Raw genomic sequence first — 23,661 nt, 5'->3', positions numbered from 1 at the left:
GTTCAAATATGATGCTCATTTTAGCATTAACTATTATACAAGACTTTACTGGCTGTCTGTAATGTGAATATTTTGCTAAACTCATTTTAAAAAAAACCTGCTCCTTAGTAAATAAAAATAATTAAACTGCTTCACAAAGAAGAGAAGCACAAGACAGCTTTTTATTTCTTAATTTTTAAAGGCAATGAGTTTTAACTGTTCTTGCTGAATTAGCCTCTTCAACTTCTGGTTCGATTTGCATGCTTGGTCTTTCACATATATTTTAAGGGCATTCTTCAGCTCTTATATTTGCCATAACACAATTGAAATGATCAACAATAGCCACATTTGACTGGGGTTGCTTCTTGTGTGCTTTCTGCGATGCAATAATAAAAGATACTTAAAGTTCAGTGCTCTGGAACAGTAACTCTAATTATTGTAATGTTTACTACAGGAAATTATCTGTTGGATGACTCTGCCCAGAATCCCCAACAGGAAATGGGATATATTTCTGTTTGCAGAGAGAAACAGAAAGCTCATGCATTGTTCGCAGCACTGCCTGAAGCCTCCTCTCTGTTACTGAGGATGAAAGACAAAACTACGGCTCTTCCACAAACGCAATATGCAACAGATTCCTAGAACAGGATCTGAACATGAGTTGTTGGTTTTTCCCTAGGAAAATAAGACGACCCAACGGCTATAGAGCAGTGCCCCCAAGGTGATGATTGCGTGATCTTACTCAGATAAAGAAATAAAGAGAAAGAAAAAACCTCCCTGTTCACAATGGACAGTGAAAGCAGAGCAGACCCAGAGGACAGTAACTGTTTAAAACTAGCACTGAACCACTGTGGACAGAGTCCCCCTTGAATGTCCTTTTATTAAGATGCTCTTCTCCCTCAGTAAGTCCATAACATGCTTTTATAATAAGGTAAATACTTATCAGAGAACAAATCCATATTTATTAGGCTTATGACAGTACAAAACCCAATACAAATGGTTCTGGCATGGCAACCATCATTTTGCATTTCTCTGTTTCTAACCTCCTTCATCAATTCTCACTCTCATTCACTTCGCACTTCCATTTCCTGTCTCAGGGCCAGGTTTTCAGTATTCTCTGTTCATCTCCAGCTCTCTCTGCAGCTCTATGTGACAACCAAACTGACTCCCCTGCTGTCATCTGGAATACTTTTAACGTTAACTAGGCAAAGTCCACATTCTGTTTCTCCAAATATTTCTCAAGTATGTATTCACTCTGTGCTTTTGAGATCACCAGACTTCAGTTTACATTCTTTAAGGCTTGATTTTTGCCCCAAGTCCAGTTTTTTTCCTAATATAACGTTTATATAAAACAAATGTTTCAGTACATGAAGACGACTAAAGGAATGAAGGAGGTATTTGGCTGTCCTTTAATTTTGCATGTGTTTCATGTTACCTGAGAGAAATGTACCCGTTTTAGTTTTGAGTCTCATCCACAAACTATGCTGGGTGATTGTGCAAAGAGCCAGCAGGCTAGCTGCTTACAGAAAGGAAATGGGGCTAAGAACAAGTGCCGGATGTTCAGTGACGCAACTCAACAGCTTGTAGGCAATGTTTGCTTTTTGTTCAACACTCTGTACCTCTGACTTCTCTTGTCACATCCAGAAGATTAACATCCAGAGGCAATAGGGATGACAGCTCTTGTTTGGCCTCCCACCGACAGAAACTGGCTAGATGTTTCTGGTCTGGGTTCAGCTACCAGACTCATCTTCTAGTTGTGGGAGTGGAGATGAAAGCAGCGTATTTCAATTAGGCTCACCATAGAGATGATCTGGAGCTGTGAATTAATTGAAGACCAAGAGGGACAGCTCCTGCATAATAGAGGCCACGGAGTCTCACTCTGTAATTACAGTTAAGTTCAGCCCCATGTCAAATAGAAATCAAAGGTGATCATTAGGCCCATCTCTAATCAGATGGTTCTTTCCCTCATCATGAAGTGCAAAAAATCCCATGTTTCTTTCTATTTCAAAAGGCCATTTGGGTTGAAAATGAACCTGTGTGAAAGATCTTTATTCCTTCATGGACATGAACAAGTTTTCCACCGTTGCATGGAAAGACCATAACAATGACAGTATTGGGAAGAGAAGTGGCAGGGGGGAAAGGAAAACTGCCTTTTTGGCAGTACTCACAGAACACTACTTAGGGTAGGTGGAGTCCTGCTGGGTTTAACCAACTGTTCAGATCCCCTGTAACATTTTACCGGCCCCCAGCTTTGTACTGTAGATCTAAAAACAAGCCAAAAAAGCTTATACATATAGTTTAAAAGATACAAAACTCTTGAGCACAAATCCAAAGCAGATCAATTGCCTTTGCAATATTCTCAGAACAAAATGTTCCACCAGCAGATCTGATAAGAAGAGCCAAAAAATGGAAAACACTTGCTACCAATTTATTGTAGTCACCCATAAACTATTACTAGAACATTATGTATTGGGGTTCAAGCCAGAAAGCTATTAAAGCGGACTGCACTAGTGTCTCTCCACTATGCTACTGAAGCATTAATAAGTCCTTAGAGAATTGTGTTTATGTTGAAAGAATCATCTCATAATCAAATTTCCACACACAAAAAATGCAGCTCTTTTTAGAATTACTGTGTGCCTTTGCTCTCTCCCCCACATTGGCTACTGTCTCCACAAATACCATCATTTTCTGTTTCTGTCTGGCCCAAACCCTGAAGTACATTCTTTGTGTTCCAAGCTGGACAAATTTCAAGATAAATGGTGCTAATTGACAGTGTTAATGGGAGCAGGATGTACCACATCCCTTCCCCTGTTGTCTCTGCCTAAGTGTCTTTCTTACTCCTTAAGGTCATTTTTTAGTGGAAGAAGAAAAAGAGTTAAAAGATGATGCTAGAAGGGTATAATTACAAATTATTATTTTTTTTTTTTACTTTTATGATAAATAATAAACACCCAGTGGTGTTCTATGGGACTGTGTTTCCAATTCCTGTTACAGGAAAACCTCTAATAAATCAAAAATCCCCTTCTCCATTTGAGAGAGAACACTGATATGCAGGAAGATGATGATTAACCCCATGACTTAATGTTTTACCTCAACAGTTATGTTTTTCTTTTGAAAACGTACATACTCTCTTTTCAGACTCTTTCCTCTGATATGACACAGGCATAAAGCACACAGAATAGCAGGCCAAGAAGAATGATGTCAGTTCCTCAAACACTAGAAGCTCCTTAAAATACTAAGTCTTAAAAGTTGAAATGAACTAGGCCACCACACAGACTTCAGCTTCTATCTTAAGTACAAAAAGACCTAAAGTTTTAAGAAGGCAAAACCTTGTATGCATCTATTTATATTATCCTGAGCTGAAACTAAACTCAGTTTTGAAATTAGCAGTATTTCTTCATGATTATTAGTAGTATCATCATCACCATCACATAAGAATTTCATCCATATTTTCCCCTCACAAGAACAGCAGAGAATTTGGGAAAGTGCAAACTTAAGATAACGTAACACCGTTTATGATTTCTATTTTCAATCTCAGGAATATCCTTATTGTTTCAGTGGGAAAATTCTCCTGTTTGCTAACATGTATATTGTTCTCATGGGCAAGAAAATGTTAACCTTCTGTGTAAATAAGGAGAATCTTCAGCAAGAAAAAAAAATCAATTCAGTGCCCAAACTACCTATTTTGTGAATTTGTTGGACAAATGGCATTGAATTTGATCAGACCATATTGATACACTTGAGTTCAAACAGTGATTTGAAGAAATGTTAAGAACTTGCTGCTCTCACTGATGTCAGTGGAAATCACAGAAGGTTAGCATCTCTTTGACTTACCCCAGTACTACACACCAGGAAAAAAGAAAGGGGGGGTAGGAAGAGCAGATCAAATGCATCTCTCAAGCAACTTCACTCTATCCCACTGCATTTTTTTTTTTTTATCTCTTGATCAATGACTGTGGGATATACTGCTTCCTCAGGCAGCACATTTAGGTGTGGAGCTTTTCTAATTGCTTATGTAACAAGTTACATTCCAATCAAACCTACAGTAAAAATAATAAGCAATCACTTCTGTATGTAATAGTTCACAGTACACCAGACAGTGATTTTGCACAGACAAACAGACCAAATCTACAACTAAATCTCTCCCTGTAGTTAGACTCTTCACAGCACACCTCAAGCTCTGCTGTCATCATGAGTCAACAAAATCTTCAACTCGAGAGGTCCTTTTTGATTCTTCAAAGGGCACAGGAACATGTGCTGACATAACACATCAGTGAGCTGTTTTATGCGAGATTCTTAGCATAATGCTGAAAATCTCACTATGCCAGGAAAAGAAATAAGGAAACATTAGCAGGCAAATGTACAGCCAAAAAGGCCTGGGAAGGCCCAGGTCTCAGACTTGATCTAGAACCTATTCAATTAGTGAATTATTACACCTTCTACTTCAACTCCATTAGTGCATACACTTGCAAAAAAAGTTGTCCACTGCTTCACTGAGACATTTACATTAAGACAGAAGGATGGTGCCCAAGAGAAATGTCCTAGATGTTGCCTATGCCTAAAAGGCAAGATGTGCCTAGTAAGATATTTCTGTAAAGGGAAACTGAAGTACGATATTAATAAAAAATAAACGACGTTAACTTATGTTAAATCCTTCTCCTCCAAAAATACACAACTGAAAAAACCCTACCCATCAGTACTAATGCACAAGCAAGTCCTCTCCATCTGCCAAATATGTAGGTCATTTAAATGAGTGACAAAGACAAAGAGGCCTGATTTTAATTCATGAAATATTCCTGCTAATAGCAAAGTTATTGAGACATCTGTTAAAAGCCTGACCTGTTACAATGGGGAGATATCTAAAATGACTGAAATTTCTATTTAAACTAATGCTACACTATTTTATTGGGCATTTTAAAAAGGTATTGCTATTAATGAAAACATTATATAAATTAGAAACAGGCCTGCAATAATCCTCCAGATAAAATCTAGCGCTGTGTTCTAATGCTATGGTATGAGCTTTTATTTGTGTGCACACTACTTGTATATATTACAATGGAGCAGTTATAAAAAAAATCTAAGAGTCATAAGCCCAGTTTAAAGTTTGGCAGGGAACAGTTGGCAGACTTAAAAACAAAAAAGTAAATATGTTTCATGGCCTGTATGTAATTGAACATTCTTCAAATTCCTCTAATGGAAACATCAATAAAGTGGAAAGCCTTGAAACACGGACACAGGTAGATAAACGTGACTGAGGGTAAACTTCTCTACCCAGAGTAAAAAGCCTTCGGACAAAAAAATAATAATTAAAAAAGTATTCAATAATGGGCCACCCACTCAACAACACCAATGAAATTAGGCTTTTGGGGGTAGTGGTGAGGTAAACAGAAGGAGGTGGCAAATGCATGATGAAAGCTGCCATGAGGATTGCTCAGCAGGTGCAAGGTAGACAGGAAGTCAGCACCCCAGGAAAGGGAGCTCAGCATCAAGACATCCTCCAAAGTCAAGCACAGGACTGGGCTCTGTGATGTAATGAAGATAAAGTCTATTCTGCCATTGTTCTCAGAATTAGGTCTCATGATGTATAGGATGTGTCATATAGGTGGCAAGTATCTTGCTCTCAGAGGCTGGATGCTGTCTCAGGAGTTCTTCACTGAATGCTCTGCTTCACACTGGCTTAATCCCAAAAGCCAGTGTTGGAATCATAGAATCATTGAGTCACCAAGGTTGGAAAAGACCTCCAAAATCATCCAGTCCAATCATCCACCTATCACCAATATTTCCCACTAAACCATGTCCTTTAGTACAACATCTAAATGTTTCTTGAACACTTCCAGGTCAGTGACTCCACCACCTCCCTGGGCAGTCTGTTGCAGTGCCTGACCACTTTCTCAGAGAAGTATTTCCTAACATCTAGCCTGAATCTTCCCTGGGGCAACTTGAGACCATTCCCTCTAGTCCTATTGGTAGTTACATGGAAGAGGCCAACTTCCACCTCATCACAACCTCCCTTCAAGTAGCTGTAGAAAGTGATAAGGTCACCTTTGAGTCTCCTCTTCTCCAGAGTAATCAGTTCCACCTCCCTCAGCCACTCCCCATAAGACTTGTGCTCCAGATCCCTCACCAGCTTAGATGCTCTTCTCTGAACACGGTTCAGGGCCTCAATGTCTTTCTTGTAGCAAGGGATCCAAAACTGAACACAGTAGTCAAGGTGTGGCCACACCAGGAGAAAACTGGGAAACAGTGTCAAAGGCTTTGCTGAAGTCTAGATAGTCTACGGTAGAAGTCTCTCCCTCATCCACCAGGGAGATCACTTGATCATAGAAGATCAGGCTTGTCAAGCAGAGTCACAGAGAAAGGAGTTACAGTGAAGAAGTCACAGGTCTTCATTTCACTTCCTAAGGGAACACTCAACACAACACCTCAACTCCAAGTCAAAGCAAAATCTGAGTATGTACCAGACTTTCTTCTCTTTCTCCTCCCATTCTTGCTTCCCAAGATGGAATATACCCACAGAAATGGAAGTTGTAGACTTTCTGCAGGATAACTACTGCTCTGGATGCCTTGTGGACAGATGAGATACTGAAATGCACAGTACCAACTGCATAAATAAATCGGTATAGCAATAACAGTTCCTCAGAAAGATTCCAAAAGCCTTTGAATCACAATACAGAGTAAAATAGAGCTCTGAAAGTTTAACACGAGATAACCCATATGTCTTTTTCACTTTGTTTATGCTTTCCTTTTTCTGCATCTAAAAATCCTCAGTAGTAGAGCAATATAATTTCATCAGAAGAGTGTTTCTAAGAAAGCTCAAACTCGCTCTTATTTAAAACTTGTGGATCAGCCAAGATAAACTCGATACCTATGACAAAAACACTAGCATATGCAGAAATAAAAGGTCTAATACATGTTCCTCTGCCATTATAAGATACTACACATCCCCCCAGCAGCCATTTAGGTCATATTATACAGCCAATTGATGAACCACCCATGTAAAATCTAGTCTTTTTTTTTTTTAAATCAAAAAGGCAGAGATCTGGGTTTTACTGCTTCTCCAAATATATTCTACAAATGTTCGCAGTTTTATAAATGTCTTCATTGTTTTCCCCTCACAATCATGATTTTACCACTTTCCTTATTGCTTTTCCTTTTTCTATTACCATGTGAGGCATCAACATACAATGTGAAATACATATACTAGGGAAATAAAGTGCCTCAACCAAAGGCCTATCAAACATACAAAATACATTGATTTTTCCTTCAGCATTCAGCTATAAAAGCACTATGGACAGATAACAGTAAGAAAGAAAAGTGAGGGCTTTAAACTGCCAGACCCCCCTTTGAAATAAAATCTTCAGTCTTGACTTTTCCAGCCCTATAACTCCAAATACTTCTCATCACAACTCTAACAATCTCTTAATTGTACTTTTGAATGGAGTAAAGGCACACTTTAACAAAGTGAAAAGAAAAATACAGTGAACAGTGTCTAGATGGATTATTTTCTACTTTGGTAAGATCAAGGGATATTCTTATATTATTTCACTCCTCTTTCCAAATTCATGTTCCTTCAGTACAGACAGTGGTTTCAAGGAAAATGATTGACATCCTACTTAATTAGAATCAAATAAATGTAATTGAAGATGCATAACAGAGCCTTTGCTTGTAGTCATTACGAAATGGACACTGGGAAAAGAAAATGGAGTAAGAGTCAGGTCTGTTCCAAAGTACATTGATGTCTCACCACTGTTTTCAGTACTGCAATATATGTAGCTATGAATAGGATACCTATCAGCACTGAATGCTCAAAATCTAGTTACAGCTTTTCTTTTTGTGTATTGAGTATCTGTCATTGTTTCTACAGGTAGGAGAGAGAGTAGGGAACAGGGAAACAGTATTAAAACTGAATAGAGGCCTAAAGAGAAGAGCTCAAAGTTCATAACAGCCTTTGCAAATGAATCCCCAAGCTCAGCTGAATATGTACAAGAGGTGGCACAGCCCTGTGTTTGTGACTGGACCAGTATCACACTCTTTGCCTGCTACAGCACTAGCCCCATACCAGCTCTTCCAGCTCCAGCTGCCATACATTAAACATATGTCAGGGTAGGACTGATAGAACCCTGCATGCTCTAAAACTTTGAGGGCTCTATTACAGACTTAAAACATGGAAAATTACTGAACAATAATTTTCTCTTTTTTTCCCTAATTCAGGATCTCACTGGACCCACAATCCTCTCAAAGCCCCACTGCCAGCAAATCAAAAGCACCGTTCTACCAGGTACTTCAGAGTGGAAAGGAAGGACAGCGATGTTAAGCCTGTGGGAATTGAATGCAAGTAAAATTCCCTCTCAGAGAACTGCACTGCCACATTTTCAGACCACGGAATGCCAACAAGGTGAGGAACACTTAAGAAGTAGATTATTAACATGAATGGAAACCTCTCATGAAGAGATGACTTCCACTTGAAAAAAAACTGCAATTGTCTGCAGTTTTTTGTACTTATACAGTCAACAGTAACAGCACTGAAAAGTATGAGTGGGGGAAAACATTACCCAATTTGCAGTGCATGTGCACTTCACAGCTTTGTGGAATGAAAAGTTTTGCTGTTCCCCAGGAAGTCGGGATGTCCTGGTCCTGCAGGCAAATCCATATCCTTGCACTTTGCACTCATATGTAGCTCATCAAAAACTATAAAAGTCCTCTATAAAGATTCCTCCTCAAGAAATTTGTGTAAGGTTGAAAGCTTAGCTGCTTTCTCCCTTGCTTACCAGGTCCTTGTAACTTAAGTACTGTAGGAAACAAAAGTCCTTATTTACAACAATTCTGCTGTTTAAAGAGTTTTGATTATGCTTCTCGAGCGGTACAGAAGAAGCTGGGATTCTTTCCTATGTTCTTAAATATAGTCCTTTTAGTAAATATTCTTTAATACCAAAAGTGTAGCTTCAGCATCTTCTAGATGAGTTGATTTTTCCTGTTTCACAAAACCTTACAATTCCATTTTTCACTATTTTGCATCAGAAAAAAAACAAAACAAAAAACAACAAATCCTATTGAGTCTTTATATAAAAAACTAAAAAGGTTAGAACAGCACAGTCTTTCACCTGAGACACTCAACGCTCAGGGACAAGACCTTATTCAAATAAAGGATTTGAACATGGTTGTTCTTCATCTTGGGTCAAGTGACTTGACATAAGGCAAATGAACATTCTGAAAGAGGTTCTGTTGCTTTGACCAAACATTTTTAATGAATGCTATAAAGCCCAGGAAATTGTTAACAAAATTAGGTAAAAGCCTTTAAAAACCTCTAAAACCAAACGTAACCTTTACTAGCATCAACATTGTGTATGATGATTAAACAATTTTCTGATGTATTTGCCCACACTTGCTTGCAAGTTCTTTTGCTGTCTTCTGATCTTCACTGCATTTTGTCCTGACTTCTGCACTCACTGTGGGTGATTTCTTCATATTTCATTTTTCCCCTCTTCTTTCACTGCCAAAAGGTAACCCCAAAACCAGTGCCTGACTATATTTCTAAACTGCCCTCCAGATGTCATGTCAGCAAGAAATGACCATTCCCAGTCTCAATATTTTCCATTTTACAGTAAGTTCATGGCATATTTTTAATCAAGATGATGTTTGGTTGAACAGGGTTCTTTAAAGGTACAAAATGGATCCATGAAGTTCAAATCATTGTTGACTCAAGAACTCTTTAAGTTCCACTAGGTAAACAGGTGATGCTTTGATGTATAAACAAAGAAACTCCATTTTAAAGCAAATAAGACTTAAGATTTTCTATTCTTTTCCCCTGGGAGTGAGAGAAAAGCATAAAAGATTTTCTAGCTGGCTGAGATAGATCTCTTCCCAATAACTTAGCACATGCTGTATATACTGAGAGTTTGACATAAAAGAATGATCAATAGACCCACAGACTGCACATACACTGGTACAGTTCACAAGCAGCAACCATGCTCTAATTCCATGTCTTAGAAACTATTTTTGTTTCTCATTTTTGTTATTTTTACAACTGTGTCAGCACTGCACAAGAAACCATGTTAAAGTTCTGATAGTAAATATGAGGCCAAGTGTTCTAGCTAAGCTAGTTTATTCATCTCTACTTATATTATTGAAATGCATTTGGCTTGTTTAAAAAATAGTTCTAGTCAAAATATATAATTTTTTTAATATATGGAATGAAATTTATGGTAGTATCCAGCAGCTCTGTTTAAAGTTATAAAACTCATTACAAAACTCATTTTCAGGTAACTTGGGGTTAGGGAATAAGGGAAGATACAGCTGATGCATTAAATTATGCAGGGATGGAATCTTCATACAAGCTGTCAGTTCTGATGAGCATTTTAAAATGTTTAGAAAACAGAGTGGCTTGGGTTACATTTATGGCATATAAATATATATATATTTATATATATATAGCTACACATATAGCTACAGGATATGTGCACAGGAGCTACTTTTCTCATCTTTACGTCTCTCAGTGTTTTAGGGAACTGTAGGGCTAGAAATGAAGGGCATAGCACTGGTTTCAGTACCTCAGAAGCTGGAGAACCTTGAATACTATGCTGATCATAAATAAGCATTTCAACAGTTTCTTAAAGTAGAAAAGGTTTTCAGGGAATGGAATGCAAAGAGAAAACACAGGATGCTGAAAGGCAGCACAGAGAAAAACAGATTGAAAAGATTTAACTTGAAATATTTCTACATTTATTTTCTTATTTGCATTTTTGAGCCCTAATCTTCAGAGCTAAACCTTCCAGAAGTTTCAAAGAGTACTTTAAGGTTTCTGGAACACTGACAGCCAGTCTGAATCCACAGGTTTTGTTGTTTTCACTTATTTTCCTTCCAACACCACTATAACCCCACATATAAAAACTAAAAACCACCTAATTCATCAAGTTGGGTTTGATTTACACAGGGAAAAAAATATAAATATGTTGTTCTGGGTATCAGACACTTCTATTTCTAAACTCTAGACCAAAAATACAAAGGCTTAGTAAGTGGACGTAAAGCTGGCTGGTTTTGGTTAAAAGCAACAACAATGAAATTCTATAAATGAGAAAAAGCTACATGATAGAAACCACCGGGGGTTGGATCATATTGATTTTTTTGTTAACATTTCTTAAACACTTCCAAAGAAAGAGAACGTTATTAACACTGAATGTCTTCCAAAGGAACCTATTAGCAAATGCTCAACCTAGACTAAGGATCAGAAATATGACAAGTAAAGAGGCAACCATGATTACAGCATTAATCAAATTCTCTTTGCCTTTTCATAGGCAAGACCAAGACCATAAACAAAAGTGAAGTGCCAGGGCCAGCACAGAAACCTCATATTTTGATTCAGCTTTATCAGGCAGATTCTTAGCAAGCATAAATCATCACAAACCATGGGGGCAGGTTGATAGCAAACATCTGGTTATTGAGCCATCTGCTTTGTCTTGACTGATGCTGGGATCAGAAAGTCCAGAAAGAAAAGGAGAGCTTCCATTTGTTCACAAACTCAGTGGTGCATTGTACCCTTTACAACAGAGAAGTCTTCAAGTCTTCATTTAACTTTAGTAGAGTATCCCAAGATGGTAGTGTCTCAGCAGCAACAAAGTGAATCACATGCATCTTTAAAGTCAACGAGATCTGTTGCTTTTATGCCTTCTTGATGAAGGAACACAGCAAAGAAATCAGTGTATTAGAATGTCAGTTCTAAATTCACATTAGGCACAGAAGAGAGCCAATTACTATTTTCACTTCAACAGCATCTTAAGGTGTAGGCTTTGCTGACAACCCATTTTAACTACCTCAGTCTTCTGTATCAGTTAATCATAGAATCACAGAATCATTAAGGTTGGAAAAGACCTCCAAGGTCATCTAGTTCAACCACCCACCTACCACCAATATTGCCCACTAAATCATGTCCCTTAGTACCACATCTACACACTTCTTCAACACCTCCAGGGATAGAACCACCTCTGTGGGCAGCCCATTCCAGTGCCTTTCCAGTCTTTTGGAGAATAAATTTTTCCTCACATACAACCTGAATCTCCCTTGACACATTCCCTCTCATTGCTGTTACTCAGGAGAAAAGGCAGACCCCCACCTTGCCACAACCTTCTTTCAAGTAGGTGTAGAGAGCTATAAGCTGAGCCTCCTCTTCTCCAGACTAATATTTGGGTCACAGAGGCAATGTTTACACAATAACAGAGAAGAGTTTTAAAACTAAAGAACCTGGAACCCATCTCAATTCCTAAGCCTACATGACAATGCCTAGCTCAAATTCACACTGCACAGAGCTTTCTCTCTACAACAGACTGGTCTTGGACAGAATTACTTAAGAAAGTTCAAAGCACAGCCACACAGAAAACTAGCAAATGAACCGCATGGATGATCAAGAGTAAGATGCTCAAACACCTCCTGGCCATCTTTAATTTAGAAGAACAAATCAGTAGCAGTATACAATATCCAATACTTGATTTTTTTAATAAAAAAAGTTATGTAGGCATCAGTAACTTTTTCTCAAAAGTGACTTTGCATACTTATAATTCTAAAATAAATCAAGCCTTGCAGAAGTGCAGAGGGCATGATCTCCTAATTGGATGATCCACTACTGAAAATGGATTGTAGGAACTTTGGGCATGACTGGACCTATTATTGAAATACTGAGCTGACATATGATAAAGATAAAATAAATGTGCAGAAAGAGAACAAATCTAGAGTTAAGCTTTTGAGAAAGAAAATATAAGCAGGTTGAAAGTTTTATCCTACAGGATAGGCAGATATAGGTAAATAAGAGCCAACTGAGAACACCCTCTCAATCACAACATCTATTAACTGGCATATAATATTGTTCTGGAGCTACCACCTACTGAGAGTGGTAACAGTACTGAGCTTCCCATCTCAACTGCCCCCAATCATACCATCCTCAAACCATCACATAGAAATCAGTTACCATATGAAAGATCACCAAAAACTTCTAAAACATACACTATTGAGTACTGTGACTGTAAAATTCTGAGGGTGTCAGCAAACCTGTACAGTTTAAAAGCACTGTGTCCCTACTGATTGTAGTTGGCAAGCAAGTTGGAAGACAAAGTTCAGTTTCTGTCCCATATATAACTCTGCAGGGAAAAAAATTAACTAACCACAGAGAGTTTAACAAGTTGTTTGAACTGGAGTCATCATCATTCTCTGTTCAATTCTTTTTATATAATGCCTTCTTCCCCCCACACCTCAACATTCAATTTCTTTTATCTCTGGAAAATAGTGTTTAAGTACAGTTATCTATTGTCCTTACTCATCCATGCCACCTGTGCCAAAAGACTAGAGTTACACTGTCAGAGAAGACACTGAAGGCTTTTAAAATTACCAAGAAATCAAGTGCAATGTACAATTCTGTTGACTGGTCTGGATTAACTACCAAAATTAGCTGATAGAAAGATGTGAGAATCTTCCCAGGAGATTAAAACCTATAGCCAATAAAAGTAGCTGCAATACAAAAAAAGTGGGTTCTTCTCTCTTTAAATCACATCCCATAGAGGCAATGAAGTAAATCCCTTAATCTCTTTTTAAGTAGCTGTTTTATCCCAACTTCCTCTGTGGTTTATACCCTCAAAGTATCCACACCACAACTGAAGATCAGCCTAGGCAAGGAGCTTCAAGTTCCTTTTCTTCATAAAGTATTTATAATTTAAACAAAACCAACCAAACAAAAAAAAACCACCCAAAAGACCTAATAAACTGAGTTTGGACTTCCTAATCTTTTAGCCTTCATCCAAAACCATGCATCAAAAGAAACATTTACCACTTCTAAAACCACCATCACATATTCACTGAAGTAAGCCAATGACTAAAACACTATTTTTGCATGTTTTACAAGTACATAACAGTTCACAGATCAGTTCCGAACCTTGTGCCAATTTATAGATTACTAGATAACAAATTCTGAACAGAGATTCTCAGCCTGTATCCATGGACAAGTTTCTCTATTCTTCATCACAATATTCAGTAGAGCATTGGGCACATCCAAAGGAATCTGTCAAGAGTCATTCTTAAGGTTCCAAACTGACTTGCTCCAGGATTCCTAGCAAGCTGGGGTGGATTGAAAAATCTAAACCTCCTAACCATTTGATCAAACTGAGCAGGTGAAGACAAACCTTAAGAAAAAAAACTTTCAGAAGAAAAGCTCAGTGAAAAATGTTAAATGAGGATGATATTCTTTGAAGAAAACAAGAAATGTGCATTTACAATGTTGGACCGTGCATTCCTCAAACAACCACAAGTCCACACTTAAAAGGTGCTGGATTGTGAAGGTAAAAATGTTCACTAACAGTCTTCAATTTATTGGGGACAGCCAGCAGGGACACAGCTTTTATCCATTTATTTATTTTTTAATAAAACACTTTCCATTTTCACAGAACTTTACAGACATTAACCATCATAATCCTCTCCAGGGAGAGGAGTAGCATTAGCTGTACACTACAGATGGGAGATTCCATGTAGAACATTTGGGTAATACATCTAAGACCACAGAGGAACTGATACTGGTGCCAAGAGGAGTATACCCTTGCCCTAAAACTCACATTTACATCACACCTCTCAAATCCATTCTACAATGGCTTTCTCATTTAATAAAAAAGGTCAGTCATATCTTTCAGTTTGGATGAAGAACAATTTGCAGTAGACGTTGATGGTATTTACCTTGTGATGTAGATGATTCCACTAACTCAGCAGAGGAAACACCACTAATGTTGAAGGTTATAAACCAAAATGTAAAATTTTAAGGAACATGCCAGAGAGGCAGATGGTTCTATAGTAATGAAAGGAGAGCATTATAAACTAATACCACATTCCACAATCTCCTTCCTTGTTTAGACATATGCACCATGACTATTTACTAAACCCATCACACATCTTTACATTTCATCATCTGCATCAGCTCTGAATTTTTTGTGTGTTTGTTTTTGCTGAAATAAAGATAAACAGAAATCTTCACACCTGGTGCTCACATTTAAAGTCACAACACAGATGAAGAACCACTCATGAACTGGGAGAGACACTCTGTAGCTGAATTATGGGCTCCCGTAACATTTCATTCATTTGGTTAATGTATTTCTTTGAACTTTTCTGTCCTAAGTGCACAAGATATATGAGTATATCATCACTTTCATGGCAGCCCAAATCACCTACTTTCCATAGCAGTAGATTGCTATGTCACAGAGAGTGTGATTAGGAGGTCAGAGTACACAAAGCACCAGATTAAAGCTGAAAACCAAGATGTATTTGTTCCTTTAGTTATTAAAAAAAAAATCAGCAGAGGAAAAAAGTCCTGTTGTAATTGAAAAACCACGAGGCTTAACGTATGGTTGAAAATACATCATCTCTGCAGGGCTGTTTAGACTTTAAGCCAATGGTATGTTTTTTCATGACATAATAAATGCATGTTTTTTGCTAATGTGGCCTCTATTCATTCAGTATCAATTTGATAGTCCAGCAGTATTTATTGCCGCACTCAATTTAAAAACAAATAGCAAAAGGATGCATGCACATTTCTAACTTGGAGATCTCTTTCATTCTGTCTATAGAACACACTGCTAACTATGTTACAAAAAAAGCTGATAATTCTTTGGATCCCCATATTTCTCTCAACTACAGTGCACTATGATCCGCCTTCTGCTTTTATAATAGAGGAATCTGAGTCTGCCAGTCTGCTATCCTTTCTGAGAAAATCCATCAGAAAGAAGGGAAGCAGGCAAGCTATCATAATACACCACTGATGTCCAGGAAATGCCAGCCTAACAGCTGTCACAACAAAGAGACTTCAAAGTCACAGCAGAAAAACTAACAATTGCCCTTACTAACACCATATCATTAATGAAAAACTTTATAAAAACCATAATCAACATAAGAAGAAGAAAGAAGTGAAAAAAAGACAGGGCAGAAAAGGAGGTACTTGTTTGGGGAGCTTTTTTTCTTCTGTTTTTAATGGAGATATCCAAACATCCACATTCTCCAAAACGCCCTTGATTGAAGTCTTCAAGAAATTTATCATCTGTGCCACCTCTAACCTTATGTGTTCACGCTGCAAATTTTCAAGGAAATGTTTCCATCACGTCCTTGGCGCAAGCACTCAAGGATGTGCCTTTCTCATGAGCTCTGAAAAATCTTAAAACCCCTCGTCTCCTTGGAGGAAGTAGACGGATGTCTGCTAAGCACTTAGGTTTACATAACACTTCTTCCCCCTCATTTATTGGAAAAAAAGTATTTTTTTAAAAGCACTTCTCATGTTGAGAACACTCAATGCTTTCTTTTTTTTTTCTTTTTAAGTATTTTTGGCAAAGTATGTTTTTGATTATTTAAAGATAATCTCTATTCTAAATTGCATCTGACTCACATAACCTCCATACTTTAGAAACCACAATAAAAGTGCCATATATTAACTATAAATGAATAGGGAGTGAGTCAGTGAATAGTAAAGGACATTCCATGGAAATGCTCAGGCTGCATACTAAGCTTTTAGAAAAATATTCTATTTCATTTTTAGAATTAACAGTATGGGTTACTTGGAACAAAGAAAATATTCCTTTTTTAATTCCCAGATGCAAAGTCTTTTGTTTTCCTTGCAGGCCTTTGTCTACTGTACAAAAAGACCCTTAGTGAAGTGATAGAAACACTGGTGTTTTCACAGGAAGAATAGTCGTAACTCGTACATACTTTAATTAAGATTTTTGTTTAACACTTTCTCTGGGAATACCTCATTCTTTGGCCTTTGCAAGGCCATCTTACAATACTAGCTTCCAGAAATGACTTTAAGAAATCATGTTTCTCTAGTTACTAGTTCAAGTGTGCTTAAGTTCAGTGCTTTAAGTAGCAAGAAAAAAAAAAATCCCAACAAAACAAAACAGTTGATACTTCTACTTGCCAAGGCTTGCATCCTCAGCAATGTCCTCGTACTGAATATATGAAGAAGTTCATTAAATACTAACTGAAACTTTCCATGCATCATCATGTTTGCAGATCCGCACTGGGGAGTCATGCCCCTTACTGAATGCAATAAGAATGGTATAAATAACTACACAGAAATCCTAAGTAGGAGACATGAGACAAACAATTCTTACAACACAGGATTATGGCTATAAAAAGAGTCCTATCTCCTGCTCTATCAAACCCATAGCTTCTGTCTGAAAAACAATTATTTTCAGGATCAAAATCTGGCAGAACTAAGACACTCATGATGGATGAACCTATGAAAAAGGTTCACTACTCCAATTTAAAGACCGAAAAGTTATCTGGACCAGAACCTAACCATATCTTACACATGATGTGGGAACAAATCTGAGATGGGGCTTTAGCACTCCTGGCAGCCATAATTCATTTCCAGAAGCCATTAACAACCTAGGTGCTGAGCAAGCTGGAGGATTCCAGCACAAAGAAAGGGGAAAAAAGAAAATAAAATGAAACACACATAGCAGAGATTCCTCAGTGCATCTCTGTGTACAAAACCCTCCTCTCCTTCCCTGGACTGCCCTAGGTGTTTGGATGGACAGAGCAGTCATAGAATGGCCTGGGATGAAAAGGACCACAATGATCATCTAGATTCAACCCCTCTGCTATGTGCAGGGTTGCCAACCCAGACCAGGCTGCCCAGAGCCACATCCAGCCTGGCCTTGAATGCCTCCAGGGATGGGGCATCCACAACCTCCTTGGGCAGCCTGTTCAGCATGTCACCACACATCATCATGTCACACATCATCATGTGTGAAAAAACTTTCTCCTAATATTTAACCTAAATCTCCCCTGTCTCAGTTTAAAACCATTCCCCCTTGTCCTATCACTATCCACCCTAGTAAACAGTCTTTCCTCCTCCTGTTTATATGCTCCCTTCAAGTATTGGAAGGCCACAGTGAGGTCTCCCCAGAGCCTTCTGTTCTTCAGTCTAGTTCCAACACAATTGTCCAACCACATCTTAACTATTTCCCGTAGGGTTGGCAGTCAAGGACCACCCAAAATAACAAAAGGTAACATTATAAATTAGCTATTAGCTTCACATTAAATAGAGGGGACTAAAGAGGACAACTCTTGTAGCCAGTATTCTGCAGGGACAGATCAAGCTAATGCACAGCTCTGGGGACAGGCACATGGTAAAACAAGACTGGTGTTTGTGGATCCTTGCCTGTTTTCCACCCTACTCATCTGTCACTACCACAGAGGGAAAGTTCAGGGTTCAAAAACAAGTCCACCCGCCTATACCCTATACCTTTGGCTCACAGCAATAGTAAGTAATCTGCTCTGTTAAATGACAGCTTGGGGCAGCAAGTCTTTTAGCTGTGTACCTAAATAAAGAACCCCTGGGTAGGATACTAGTAACTACTCTTAAATCAGCAGGTGTTTTCTATACATGATAAAATAAGGATGTCCAAAAATGAGAGCCTAAACCTGTTCCCATTTAATCCCCACAACAGAAAAAAAAGGAGAGGGGCAAAAAGTATGTCTGCCCACCCAACCAATGCAACTATTTTCACATCTTCTCAGATGGAGATGTATACTCCCCTTACAACTCTGCCAATAAAACCAGAAGGAGGAGCGAAACTTAATGAGATATAAAAATATAACTGGATTCCTTTTTGTATCATTTGCTGCTTTTATTTTTGGACTGTTTACCCATGGACGTGACATGATCTGTAGCAACACAGCACAACCCTAGAACCCAGCATCCCTCTTGGCAAGATTTTCTTGAGCGCGTCCAGCAGACTACCCCAATTCCGAAACCAAAAATGCAACAGACAAAAGGATGAAGTGATTCCTTTTCTCCAAGGTTTAGCTGGCTATGAGTGCCAGAGAGGCAAGGCACTTCCCAAGGGGATAACTGGGGCAGATAGACCAGCACTTTCCATTGAGAAAATAGCTGTTTTCCTTAGATCCACTAGAACTGTTATCTCCTTCTATTGTGTAACTTCAAGAGAGTATTTTTCAAAAGCCCAAGGACTAATTTCTGATGGTACAACTTCACATACTGCCAGCAAAGTCTGCAGTGGCTCTTTACCTCTGTAACTCAAAATGTCCTCTTAAACCTCCCTTCAGCTTCCTTCCTCTGTCCCCTTTGTGTGACCAAATGGTCTCGGTTTTGCCCAGCCAGGTACTTTTACAAAACAGAACAATGTGATTTTACCAAATCAAAAAACCCAGACTAGCAAACTAAATGACATTTCCAAATACATCTGGTTCACCTGGTGCAATTTCCCACTCTTCTTCCAGTGATTTACAGATAGTGTCGGACTGCCAAAGCCAGGAGTGCTCCCAGGTTTATATCTGGAGATTATAAAGAATGGCATTTGCTTTTCTTTCTCCCACATCATGCCAGTGAAGTAGGAATTTCTTAAACTGAACCACTCCAAAATTGAAAAACTCCAGCCCCCCTAATTCCACAAAAGCTTAAAGGCCTATCCCCAGATGTGTGCTCCAACTCAGTCAGAAAATGTAAAACTTCAAATATAAAATCCTCACATACACGGAAGACTCTTTAATACAGCTCCTGCTTCCCAGCCAGCTACAAAATGCATACAGCATGGGTACTGCTCTGAAGTCAGAAGCAAGCACTATTTATACTGCAACAGAGAGTAAGTTTGGTCTTAACAGGAGGGATGCCAACTTCCCAAGCTGGCATGCATGATGGTTTTGCATACACACAAAAACAAAAACGAGGAACAGAGAGCAGAACAGGGAGCAAGTGCTGTATTCCTCACTCCTCCTGTCAATATCTATTAAGAGCATGAAACAAGCTGTAAACAGTAAAGAAGTCCTTACTAAGCAAAAATACCAACGCAGTAAATAGTGGTCAGGACAGTTAAATATTTTTAGGCTTAAACTAGTTCATTATGATTCACTGGGATGGTAGAAGATGTGCTAATTAATCTAAGCATTCAGTGTCAACCTGCAGCCTGTATCAGAATGGACAAATAGGTGTTGAGTGCTCTCAGGTTGAGGGGAAAAAAAATCCACATGGAAAAACTTTTTCATGTGATCGCACTAACTTATAGAAATGAAAGAAGAGGACAAGAGGAACAGAAAAGCACCTAGGATGTCATTCCAGTCCCTTGCCAAGATACTGTAAAATGCTATTCTTATTGCATTTTGTTGATCTTCTGCCTACATCAGCCTAGCTTCTACAGAACAGCCCTGTTAAGTGCCGTTCCCTTTCTGAATGGGCCTTTTGTTTTCTTCCAACATTAGAAGCATGTAAGACCTTTCAACAACTACATGACCATATTTGCTGCAAGCCTATGTTGTACTTTACCTTTGAAAATACTCTGGTTCCAGGTCAGGAGTGTGTGTGTGGGAAAGACAGCTGCCAAGGGCAAACCATCACCAACAGACCAGTTCTGCAATGTCCCCTCAGCCCTACTCTTTCCTAGGTGTTTCTCACACCTCTGCAGGGAGTTGAAAATTAGATTAATTATTCCATTGGTGATAGCTTGCTTCTGCCTACGCTTCTCAAATGGAGAGGGACATGTACAGCCATATGATAGAAAAGGGCTGATCCACAAAAATATCAGCTGAAGGCAAGCTGCTGCTACCAGAAGGAACCCTCTGGTAGGCAGGGAGATTGCGTGCAATCCCAGGCCTACGTGGGACTGTAGGCTTCTTACCACTTTCTTATAGGCTCCACTCCATGAAGCCAGCACATACAGTTCTCTGGAAGTCAGTGGTTCACACTGAGATTTTTCCTCACTGCATTTTACCCCTTTGAACGTCTTAAAATATTTTTTTTTTGTCTTAGTATTTTACACCCTTCAAATACTTGTAGATTGTTATCATATGTCTTAGTCATCATTTAGTCCAAACTGTACATATTAAATTCTTGTAATCTTTGCTCATATTTCAATCTCTTCAGCCTCTTAACTTCTGTTGTTCTTCTCTGAATTCCCCACTAATTTCTTGACAATTTTTTGGCAAGAGTGGCCAAAATAATAGTGTCACAGACACCTTACGGCTGTACAGAGATAAAGAGGAAAACTTTTGCAGCACCAAAATGACATTAGCTCTTCTCCATAAAAAAACAAATACATTTAATCTGTTGTCCAGGGTCATTTATTTTGAGTGGCTTGCTCCTAAATACAAGTAAAAACAGTCATCAAAAATACGTAATAGCTTATAAAGAGAGATTAACATACTCAAAACTATGCGCAAATGTTAACTAATCTGTGTGTGACCTGCGAGGAAGGTAACATGGTAACCTTCCATGTATTTACCTGCAGTGTTGAAGAACAAATAACTGGGGGAAAGAAACTATCTATCAAATAGAAACCATACCAAAATGAAGAATCTGGGCAGTTTCTTCATCACAAAGCAAACTGGGGAGCAAGTTACAATGAAAAAACAAGGAAGATGATGCAAAGTTCTTCAAAAACGGAAATTGTTAAAGATGTATAACCCTTTCGAAACTCTGGAAAATTCCAACATACACAACCTCTCCAAAATAAGATAAAGGATGGTAGCTTTCTGCGTTGTATAATTGAACAGAATTTTCTTCAGATAAATCCAATCAGGCATGGGATGCATATAATATATTAAACTATCTAAAAGTTAGGTGTCTAACTGAAGCCATCATAATATTCTCCAGAGAGCCAGTAATCTCACCCTAAAACTCTAACGTTATTTAGGATGAGTAAGTCTCAAAGGGTATTTTTCTCCTCCCCTCCACTGATAACAGAGGGACACTGAATAGCTGTCTTGACTGCATTTTCCTTTAAAATGACTGAAATTTAGTAACCTGTACACAATCATTTTAAAATGTTGATCTCTGAACAGACTAACATAAGAAATTAGATTGTGCAAATTTAATTTTAGATTCTCTGGAATTCTCCAAATATTTGTTATTACAAGAAAGAAAAAAAACCCTGTAGATGCATGTTAAGGTGTCCTTTAATTCTTCCAAGTAGTAAGACAAGAACTACTGACTATCTCCAGCATAGAAGATTCCCTCCTAAGGAAGTCTGCAAATAGTGGTTGCAACATGACAAGTTCAGTACTATGGAAATCTGTCATTGCCTTAAAATGTTTCATTCAAACTCTCTGAAATTGCTATTAACTACGATTAAAGAGAGAACACTTTGCTTTTGTTTCCAACAGGCTGAAATGGCAAATGAGCATGAACAAAGTTTAGCAACAGAAGACTTGCACAACATTGGGACAAAAAGTGGACAAATACTAATTTTAGAGGACAACTACGGGGAAATATATAGTTGCAATAGCACTCACCTGCAAAACGTGCAAAAAAGCTCATAAGACAAGAAAATTAATTACAAGGAGAACAGAGAGAAGAACACGTTTGTTGAATAGAGAAAGAATCTAGAAACCTTAACACATCAAGATTGAGGCTTAATTAGTACAGCAGAAAGTAATTAAAAGACTAAATGGACACTTCCTCTAGACTGGGCTCTAGCCTGTATGGGTGAACAGAGTGCGTAAGTGCAACACAGAGTGTTGAAGTCTCAGAGAAAGTCTGCAGGAAAAGGGAAGTTAAGAACAGTTATCTCCTTCCAAGAAACTATAATAAAATCATAGACACAAACTATCCCAGTAGAGAGGAATAAAGGAGAGTAGTAGGGTTTTAACATCACTAAATTACGAGTTCTTTACTGCTATCAAGACAGGGAATAAAAAGCCCAAAGAAAATAGCAAGGTATCAGAATATATGATGAGGAGTACAAGAATAGTACAAACATGAAGGGGCAAAATCATTATGCTCAAAGCACAAAACTAACTAGGGATATCAAGAATAATAAGATACCATTCTATTAGTACATTAGTTAGATGAAGAAAAATGTGGATCTGTAAATCAATGGAGAGGAAGATCAACTGACAGATGACGCGAGTTGGCTGAAGTGCTTAACATCCTTTTTATGTCACCTTTCATTCAAAATTTCCCGTGAAGAGACATGGATAATTCACATAATACTCATGAAGAGGGATATGGTCACAGTCTTACTCCAAAACAGCAAAACAGATTAGAGAGTACTTAGCAAAATTAGATGTTTTTCAAGCCATTTGGTCCTGATGAATTTAATCCCAGTATATCTAAAGAACTGTTTGAAACTGTCTTTGAGACTTTGTGGAAGACAGGTAAAGTCTGGACAAATGAATATAGTGTCTACCATGAAAAGCAAGAAAAAAGGAAAGAACAAACAAGGGAATTCTTGACCAGTCATCTTGAGCTTAATTTTCAGAAAATTCTTGAACAATGAATCAGAACAGCTTGTGAGCACTTAACTATAAAAGATGAGTAGCAATCAACATTGATTTGAAAACAAATCATGTCAACAACAACCTAATTTCCTTCTACAACAGGATAAGAAGCCTTGTGGAAAACAGCAAGTGTCATGTATCTTGACTTTATTTTGGCCTTTTGACAGTTTTTTGTAATATTCTTACATGCAAACTCAGAGGAAAGCAAACAGTCTTATCTTAGTATCATACAGATAAAAAGCCACTTGGTTACAGAAGTCCAACCATTATTAAAATATATAAATATTTAATATAATAAAAAATAAATATAATATATAAAATATAAAGACTACAACAACTGGGTTGTTGCCTTGGAGTTTTGTTTTTATTATTTGACTTTTTCATTAATAACATAGATGATGGGAAAAAAATACTGTTTACCGAACTTGCAGACAACTT

The 23,661-nt window shown here is 38.0% G+C and overlaps 1 protein-coding gene and 1 long non-coding RNA gene across 44 annotated transcripts in view; one reads left to right on the top strand and one right to left on the bottom strand.

Moving 5' to 3' along the window:
- Positions 1-23,661, bottom strand: part of ZBTB20 (zinc finger and BTB domain containing 20) — a 477,629-nt gene that overhangs the window by 432,692 nt on the left and 21,276 nt on the right. The gene's annotated exons all lie outside the window — the stretch shown is intronic.
- Positions 7,998-23,482, top strand: LOC121106595. Its single transcript, XR_005839160.2, has 3 exons — positions 7,998-8,079; positions 8,188-8,371; positions 22,108-23,482. It is a non-coding gene; the product is annotated as an uncharacterized LOC121106595 (long non-coding RNA).

Source organism: Gallus gallus, chromosome 1 (genome assembly GCF_016699485.2).
Source record: "Gallus gallus isolate bGalGal1 chromosome 1, bGalGal1.mat.broiler.GRCg7b, whole genome shotgun sequence".
Classification (NCBI taxonomy): Eukaryota; Metazoa; Chordata; class Aves; order Galliformes; family Phasianidae; genus Gallus; species Gallus gallus.
The sequence above is the reverse complement of the archived record's forward strand: the minus strand, read 5'-3'. Positions and strand labels throughout refer to the sequence as shown.